Source organism: Mauremys reevesii, linkage group 2 (assembly GCF_016161935.1).
Source record: "Mauremys reevesii isolate NIE-2019 linkage group 2, ASM1616193v1, whole genome shotgun sequence".
Taxonomy (NCBI): Eukaryota; Metazoa; Chordata; order Testudines; family Geoemydidae; genus Mauremys; species Mauremys reevesii.
The window spans coordinates 43,359,939-43,369,098 of NC_052624.1; positions in this window are offsets into that span (position 1 = coordinate 43,359,939).

A 9,160-nucleotide genomic window follows, 5' to 3' on the forward strand; every position below is an offset into this window, starting at 1 on the left:
AAAAATGGGAAAGGGTAAAAGAGTGAGCACATGTGAGTACTGTTCTTGGAAATAGAGCCTGCAAAAGATAAGTGTGCCATTTCTTCGCTCTGTTTTTGAACTTTCCAGCTGTACATGCAGAACATATTCCAATACTTTTGTACATTTTGCAAGATGATGGTTGTGCTGTAAAGGTGGAAATGTGTTTCCTTTTCAAAAGTGTGAAATAAAGTAGCCTTTGCCTGCAGCAAGGTTCAGAGGCAGACTTTGATACTCTACATCTACACAACTAGGGTACCAGATGTCCCAATTTTATAGGGACAGTCCCGATTTTTGAGTCTTTCTTATATAGGCTCCTATTACCCCCTGTAACAGGGCGCTGGCCAAAAGGCACTGACCCAGCCCCTGTTAGCTCAGAGCCTGCTAGCTCAGCTCCCAGTAAGGGGAAGTGATTGGAGCGGATGGGTGTGGCTGATTAAAGCACTAAAGAGAATCACCTGTGAGCTTGATGGGGGAAGGCCTATAAAGCTAGCAGGAAGGAAGTAGAAGGGGAGGAACAGGAAAGTGAGGAGGGCCTGTTGCTCCCAGCTAGCTTTTCCCCAGGGGGCTACTTGATTAATACTGAACTGTATATAGCTGTATATAGGTGGTGGTGGGAAAAGATAGGGAAATAAAAGGGCACTGGTATGATAAAGAGTGGTCTCCAGCTAATTTGTACCACGAGCGATGAAGGGCCTGTCTATTACTCCCCCCCACCCCTCCTTGTCCTGATTTTTCACATTTGCTGTCTGGTCACCCTATGCACAACACTGGGAAGTGAATTAGCCAAGAAAATGCTTCTATAAAAATATTCAAGCTACCTGCTTATCATGTAAAGTCTGCTGGACTGTCAGGGTTTCATGGATGGTTTGTTTTCATTATTCTATTTAATTTTAGTTGCTAAACAGAACTGCAATGATGTGTAACTGAGTGTGAATAACCACTAAACAAGTCCAGTTGTAGACTGCAGGTTAAAACAATGAAGTGCCCCATTCTCAGGTGCAGTTGAGCTCTGCTCAGAGGATGTAAGAGTGGGGGCAGGGTGAAAGGCAGCTTTATGTCACTTGTGCTCCCCCCAAATCCTCAGAGCAACTTCAGCTATTTGGGCATTCAGGGCTAGCCAGGGCACTCTGGCATCAGGCCATGTCCCCTTCTTTCCCCAACAATGTTCTGCATAATGGCATAAAGCTCAGCTGGCCAGGTGAACCAGCTTTATGACCCCTCCACAAAGCTTGGAGCAGCCCAAAACCTTTAGTGAGCAGTCTCTGACTGGAGTCCCACATGTTATAGGCTGTGGCTCCTCATACAACTATTAGATCTCTCTAGTAGAAACAAAATAGTGGGAAGACATTCAGTTCTATGGCCCACATATTGTCTCCTCTAGTGCCTGGAATGGAGAACAGCAAAATGAGCCAGTGGTAGGCAGAACGAGGAGAACAGAGCCAATATGGTTGCTTTGCATACACTGCCTCACATCCGCAGGAGCCCTTCTCTGTGAACATCATGCAGCTAGAGCGCCGAGGAGATAGAAGGTGGCAGAGCTGAAGAACAGCTGATGTACTGCTTGATGTTCTCCTATGCAGTGAACTCAAGGGACTTTCCACTTTTATGCAAGAACGTCTCCCAGCCAAATGGAAACAAAATGAAAACATAACTCTGTGGCTTTTCCTCTGACAATCTAGCCATTAATCATTGTTTCATAGCCTCCAATATTCAGGTTTGCATTTGAAGGGACACTCAGTATTTCTATTTTGCTTGACACAATTTTGTGCTCAGGAGGCAGCCATGTTCTCACCTTCTTTTATTATGCAGCTTTGAGTTAACCAAAGAGAAAAACAACATTGTCACCACTAAAGCGGTCCTAACATACTAGATCATACTGCTCATTGGAGAATGGCTGTGGAGAGTGAGGATCAGTGGCTAGATTCTGATGGGCTGCTTATGCCCTTTGAATGAGATCACTTTATGCCCCCATTTCCAAAGGGGCACAACTGAGCCCTCAGCACCTAAAATTATATTTATCTATTCAGTTTTCTATATGAAATGGGTTAAAATGGAATGAGGGTGAGATAGTTTATCTTATCACAAATTCTTTTTTAAATTTCATCTCATTTCCTATCACAGATATGGTGAGGACTTTTTCAAACATTTCAGGCTTAGCAGCTACTAAGGCAGCTAAAACCTGGATATCTTCCATACTCTTCTCCCCCACCCCTGTTGTCTCAGACCACTGTAAACCTGCTCTCTTAGGACAAGAGCCTGAACAAGGATCTCTAGTTCAGCTTCCAATTCATCTTTATACAATCAGAGAAGGGTTCTTCAAAGCAGCCTAACTGCTTCTCTAGCTGCTTTCTGGATATAGCAGAAACACATCAGTGTGTTTTTTTTAATAAGAGTCAGGTAAAAAGAGCAGCAAGGACTGGCTTGGATATGAAATTTCATGTCATACCAAAATTCTACAACAGGAACTTAATACATACAAGATACAAACAAAATAAACAAAATAAATTTTGCTGAAATAAATAAATTAACTAAACATGATGGGAATTTCTGGGTATTTTCAAGAAAAATAATCTTTGCACTTAGTTAACATGGAGTTTCACAATGGCCAAAACGGTGTATCATGATTTTCCAAAAGACAAACTTGCCACAGCAGTTTTTTCAAGCTCTAGAAGTGGGTGAACAAGGAGGCAGCGACTGGAACCAGAACCAAACTCAGGATAAGCAATGGTTCTGGTTTTGTGTTTGGACCTGAGGGCACCAAAAATCTCATGAACTGTTGAGACATGAGAAATGCTGAACATCTCAGGAGATCAGCTGTTCCTGCAAAATCTCCACCATCTTGCCTGAAATATTGGGAGAACATCTGTTCTGACAAGATTATAGGCACAATTTGAACTCCAAACGAACCAAAATTGTTAATTTGGCTTCAGTTATGGGGATGTAGCACAGTGGAGCACTCACCGGTGCAGCACCTCCTGCTGGCTAGTCCAGGAATTAGCTCTTTCAGCTTCAGAGCACCTCCTGCTGGCCAGTAGCTCACTTGCTGCCACCTGCTTCTCCCTTTCTTCAGGGACCACCCTTTAGTTCAGGCCCCACAGCCCTCCCAGCCCATGGTGCCCCTTCTCTGGGGTACTGCCCCACAGCAGTGCCCCACAGTAAGGGATCCTCCCCTCCCTGGGGATACCCCAATTCCCTAAAGTCCACCTTGCCTCAGTGACCAATTGCCAGTCTTCATCTAGCCCCTTTTCTCAGGGGCAAGCTGTAGTCTGAAATTGCTGCTCATCATTGGCAGGGGGTTTGGACCTGCTGCCTTTTCCTGGCCTGGCTGCACCACTGCAGCCTCAGTACCACCACAGGCCCCTTTTAGCCCAGCCTCAGCCTGGCTACTCACCTGGCCAGAGCTCCCCAGCTCTGCCTGTCTTTACCCAGCACTGCTCTGTTTGAAATACCTTTCTCTAGCCAGGTCCTTCCCACTCCACCACTGGAGTGAGCCTCCCCCTGCCTACCTCCCAGCCCTTTTATCAGGGCCAGATGGACCCTAATTGGGTGTGGCCACACCTGCGGCTGCCTACCCAACCAACCTCCTTCAGCTGCTTTCAGCTCCAGCCCTCTCCAAGGGCCAGCTTTTAACCCTTTCCGAGCCGGAACAGGGTGACTGCCCCACTACAGGGGATATGAACTCCTCACGAATATACTGTTGCGTTTCTGGCTGCACTTTTCCCCTCACCTCCTTCTCTACGCATTCCCTAGCCATGGCCCCACAAAGCCGTAGGACCTCCTGGTCAACCTCCTCCTCGCCCTGGCTAAAATGGCCATCTATGCGACCAGGGAGAGGAGATTGGCCGACGGAGACTCCTGCGACTGTGGGGCTTGTTTCCGGTCCCTCGTCCGCTCACGTCTCCGGGCGGAGTTCCTCTGGGCGGCGTCCGCTGGCTCCCTTGACGCCTTCGAGGAGCTGTGGGCGCTGTCCGGGGTTCTCTGCTCGGTGTCCCCGTCAGGCTCCCTTCTTATGACCCTCTGACCACACTCCTGACCCTGTTCTTTTATTAGTTGTCCCCTATACTCAGTTGGGTTTTGAGGTCCTGTAGATCCTCCCCTTAGGCTAGGGGGGGATCCTTTAGCAGTGGGCGGGCTTCTGCCCGTCCACTTTCCGGAACCCAATAGGTACAGGGGATATGAACTGTTTGCAAACAAGCTACAAGTCTACAATCATTCATAGAAAACGTTCATAGAAAACTGCTACTACACACAAAACAAATCCCAAGCTATCCAGGGACAGCTCATGAACAGAAATAGAGGCAAAATTCCCTATGAATTTGTGATTTGGCTCCAGTTAGCAATATGACAGCACTTTAGTTATGGCTGCTTTGCTCTTTTCAGCCAGGGGAATCCCACAATCTGTTTCACACAGGCCCCAGATTCCTTCAGGTTAATCTAATGCATGATCTGCAGCCTGGAAGGCTTAAATACTCTCGCTCTTCTCCCCAGGAAACAAACATATAATCAAATCTCATGCTTCAGGGAATAAGCCGACGGCTGCAGCGTCTGCAAGGAATATTTTCTCTATGTACAACATTGCACAAATTGAGGTATTTTGACTTTCCTCTGAGGCATTGGGCAAGAACCCCACTGCTGGCTGCAGAATACCAGACTAGATGAATCAGTTTTCTGATCTGGCAAACCCTATATTGTTACATTCCGAGGTCTGCAACTGTCTCTCTAGTTTATAGTCTAAATGCCAAGGAAAGCGAGAAGGATTAAGAAGAAATACTGACAGCTAATGTAAAAGGTATTTGTGATATTAAGTGTGTTGAAAACTGCACTTTACCACCTTTCAACATCAGGAGTCATCACTAAATTATAACCCTCACTTTAGGGTCTGACTGTCTGCTGCAGGGAAATACAAGGCTAGCTTTGCAAAGGAGGAGCCTCTGTGAATTTACTATAGCTACAGAGCTTTGTTTGTTTCTTTGCAGGCCAGTGACCAGGCGATAATTCTAGCACAGAAAAAAAGTTATGCAATTACCGTTCAGTTTGAAGACTTCCCACACAGTGCTGCAAATGAGTGCAAAGGGTTCTACCACAGCAACAGGGAAGGCAGTTCTAGAACTACCATGGCTAGGAATCAGCTCTGTCACACCACTAACAATCAAAGGTGCTGGGAGACAGTAATCTTCACCAAATTAGATTTCACTCCACCATTAGCCCATTAACACAAATTTTGTAATCTAGCAGGACAAGCTATGGGAGCCTGGTATAGACGCTGCTGCTGGATTATCACATGCAAGAGGAAGGGCTTGGAATATTTTTACCAGACTGGCCCGGTGGTTTGTCCTTGTCATAAATAGTGAGCAGTGAAAACCCACAACTGAGTTTTCAGATACTAAATATACTGGAAACTGCCAAGGCAACAAATAAGATTTTCCAGTCAATAGCCATTTGGTGCTTATTCCTGTGATCAATTTGAGAGCTGGAAGTGGTAATTCAGCCTTGTCACAATTGTTCTTAGAGGTAACCAAGAAATGGATTGTTTTACATCAGAAACAAGGCCACTTAAGCTGACAGCATCTCAGAACTACTACTAAGGTGCAGATAGACAGTGCCAGAATTATGAGGAAAAAGTCGGGACAGAAGGTCCTTACTCAATATGGATGGTCCTGGAGGCAACATGGAGCAAGGGGCCAAGTCCAGCTGCAGGAATACTGTCTTCTCCCCTCTGCCCTTTTCGCCCCCACCGTCTTCCTTGCCCCCACCCTATTCCTAACTGCCCCCTTCTATCCCTATCATTACCCCATATGCTTCCCCTCACTCCTCCATTACCAAGATGGCTTCCAACCATCCTTTGAACTAATCAACATAGGGTGCTAGTTATTATATTCCTGGTCCAATGAGGGAGCTAAACACCACTTCATGCAGAAGATAAAGTTACTGGGGTGGGGAGTAATTAATGCAAATCCCTAATGAGACTGTAGAAGTTTCGCCCCCTGAGGAAAGAGCATGAACTGGTTTGACCAGGTTCAAGAAGCCGGGCAGACAAAGAACTTGACATGGTATAAAGTGACCACTTTAACCTAGGGACAAGAATCACTCACACTCGCTCCAGGAACTGATATGAAACTGTGGCCAAGTGACACAGCTTCTGTAGAAAGAGCCCTGAAGTACTTTGTTCCAATCAAGGTCTCCCTGTGGCTGATGGGAAACTGTATGATAAGCTAGATTTACATGGAGGCTGTTTATTGTTTTTATATGTTTTCTCTGTAATCCTTTAGCTCTGAACAAATAGTGCTTTGCTTTCTGAAGGCTAGTTCATCATTGGTTAACCCGGTCATTTGCCCATGAGAAAACAGGATGGTAGGTGCTGAATTATACTCAGACCTGCTGAGATAATCAGTGAATTGCAGGAGTCTGTAGCCTAAGTCTCCAGTCTAGAGGGAGATATAGCAAAATCCTGCCCCCAAGAAAGGTGACAGGTAAGAGGCATGTCATCAAGGAGGCCATGAAGGGGGTCAGAGGTGTAGTAGGTAAGTCTCCCTTCACCTTTTGCTACTATGGTGGAAGAGGACTCATTACTGTTCCTCTCTGTGGCTTGCCATCAAAAATGTGCCAGAGGGCAAAGTGCTTTAGGGAAGCCACAAGCCTGTTATCAGCTGAGGTTTCACAAGTCAGGGCCGCCCAGGGGGGCAAGTGGGGCAATTTGCCCCAGGCCCCGGGCCCCGCAGGGGCCCCCACAAGAGTTTTTCAGGGCCCCTGGAGCGGGGTCCTTCACTCGCTCTGGGGGCCCCGGAAAACTCTCGGAGGGCCCGGGCCCCCGGAGCTTCTTCCGCTCTGGGTCTTCGGCAGCAGAGGGTCCTTCCGCTCCGGGGCAGAAGGACGCCCCACCGCCGAATTACCACTGAAGCGGGACCCGCCGCCGAAGTGCCGGGTCTTTGGTGGCAATTTGGCAGCGGGGGGCCCCTGCCGCGGGTCTTCAGGGCACTTCAGTGGTGGGTCCTGGAGCGGAAGGACCCCCCGCCGCCAAAGACCCCAGGCCCCCTGAATCCTCTGGGCGGCCCTGTCACAAGTGACCTCTTCCATTTGTGGAACCTTCCCTTAAAGAATGCTGGCTGTGACATCAGTGGAGCTAAATTGATTTACACCAGCAAAGCGGCCTGCCTCCCCTCTAAGATTGTTGTGGATAGGCTGTTGTCCTACCCACAGTGAGTGGGGGAAGAACTTAGGAGCTGCCTGCAAGTAAGGAGATGGCATGGTTTCCCTTGCAGCACCTCCAGAAGGTTTGATGTCACAGCCACCAACTTTCTGCCAAGGGAGGATTAAGAAGAATTACCTTCAAACTTGTCAACGTCATTCTTTAACTGGATAAAGGGACCAATATTGAGAAACAAAAACAGTCTCTTCATCTCGGGGCCTGTTTCTCCACTGCCCTTTGCCTTGTGTAAAAATGTTATAATGCTGGTAAAGATGGGATTTGAGGCGATGAGAAAAGCACACTCTGTGAAACCATGGCGACTATTCCAGAGATTTGATTAATGGATTCAGACCTCTCACATTTTTGCATCCTGAACATACACAAACAAAGATATTCTCTTATACCTAAGCAGCACCACCTGGCTTGAATATTAAGGCAGGTCTATGCTACAGTGGGGATCGACGCTCTGAAATCGATCTACAGGTGGTTGATTAAGCGGGTCTAGTAAAGAACCACCAAATCAACTGCAGATCACTCTCCAGTCGACCCCTGTACTCTACCCCCGACGAAAAGAGTAAGGGGCAGACCCCGCAGTAACTCGACCTATGTAGCTGGAGTTGTGTAGCGTAGGCTGACTTATTGCGGTAGTGTAGACATAGACATAGCCAATATCTCGCTGTTCAGTTTGTCTAAGATAAGAGTACATTCTTTTGGTATCCACAAGTAGCAATTATTTTACTGCTTGCAAGTCTGGCCAGGCAGAGACCGGTAATTCTTTTTCCTGGAGGATTTTCAGATTTTCAAATTTGGTTTCATTCTAATTCAGCACAAACTCACAAAGTTTCAAAATCCTCCCAGAAACAGAATTACTGTTCTTTGCCAGCTCTACTAGAAGTCCTTCTGGCAGGCTCTCCAGTGCAGGGGACCATGGGAGCCCAGCTGCCAAGAAGCCATGCATAGGTGCCAACCCCATGAGTGCTCTAGGGCACAAGCACCCACAGAAAAATATGGGGGGTACTCAGCACCCACAAGCCATAGTTTTGTACCTGAGGTCTGCTCACAGAGCATGTCCTAGCCCCAGATGGAGCTTGAGTGTGGAATGTGATAAGTTCTGTGCTGCTAACAGCTTGGGGGTAGGGAGTTTGTTCATAAACAGAGGCAGGCTGATTAAGATAACAAAAGGCTTATAATTAAATTGAATTAACGATCCTTAGATGAGCCTGAATGCATTGCCAGACACTCCAGTTAAAAGATAGGAAACAAAGGGTAGGAATAAATAGTTCACTTTCAGAATGGAGAAAAGTAAATAATGGTGTCCCCCAGGGGCCTGTACTGGGAGCTGTGCTGTTCAGCATATTCATAAATGATCTGCAAAAAAGAGGCAAACAGTGAGGTGGCAAAATTTACAGATGATACAAAAATTGTGCAAGTTACGTCCAGAGCTAACTGCAAAATGTTATAAAGGGATCTGACAAAACTTTGTGACTTGGCAGCAAAATAGCAGATGAAATTCAATGTTAAATGCAAAGTAATGCACATGGCAAAATATAATCCCAACTATACATACAAAATAATGGGGTATAAATGAGCTGTTACCCATCAAGAAACCGATCTTGGAGTCATCTGCAGTATTCTGGAAGCAATATGCTTCCAGAGTACTGCAAATTTATCAAGAATGCTCCTCACTGTGCCTGTATCATCCTGAACTGCAGAACACTCATTCTCCAGCTTCAGAAGCAGGGCCGGCTCCAGACCCCAGCAAGCACGCGCGTGGGGCGTCCCTTTCCCGGGGGGGCGGCAGGCTGGGCCGGCGGTCCTGCCGCAGTCATGCCTGCGGGAGGTCCAGCGGAGTCCCGCTCATCCTGCGGCTCCAGTGGACCTCCCGCAGGCATGACTGCGGCAGCTCAAGCGGAGCCGCCGGACCTGCGAACCGTCCGCAGCTGCGCGACCAGC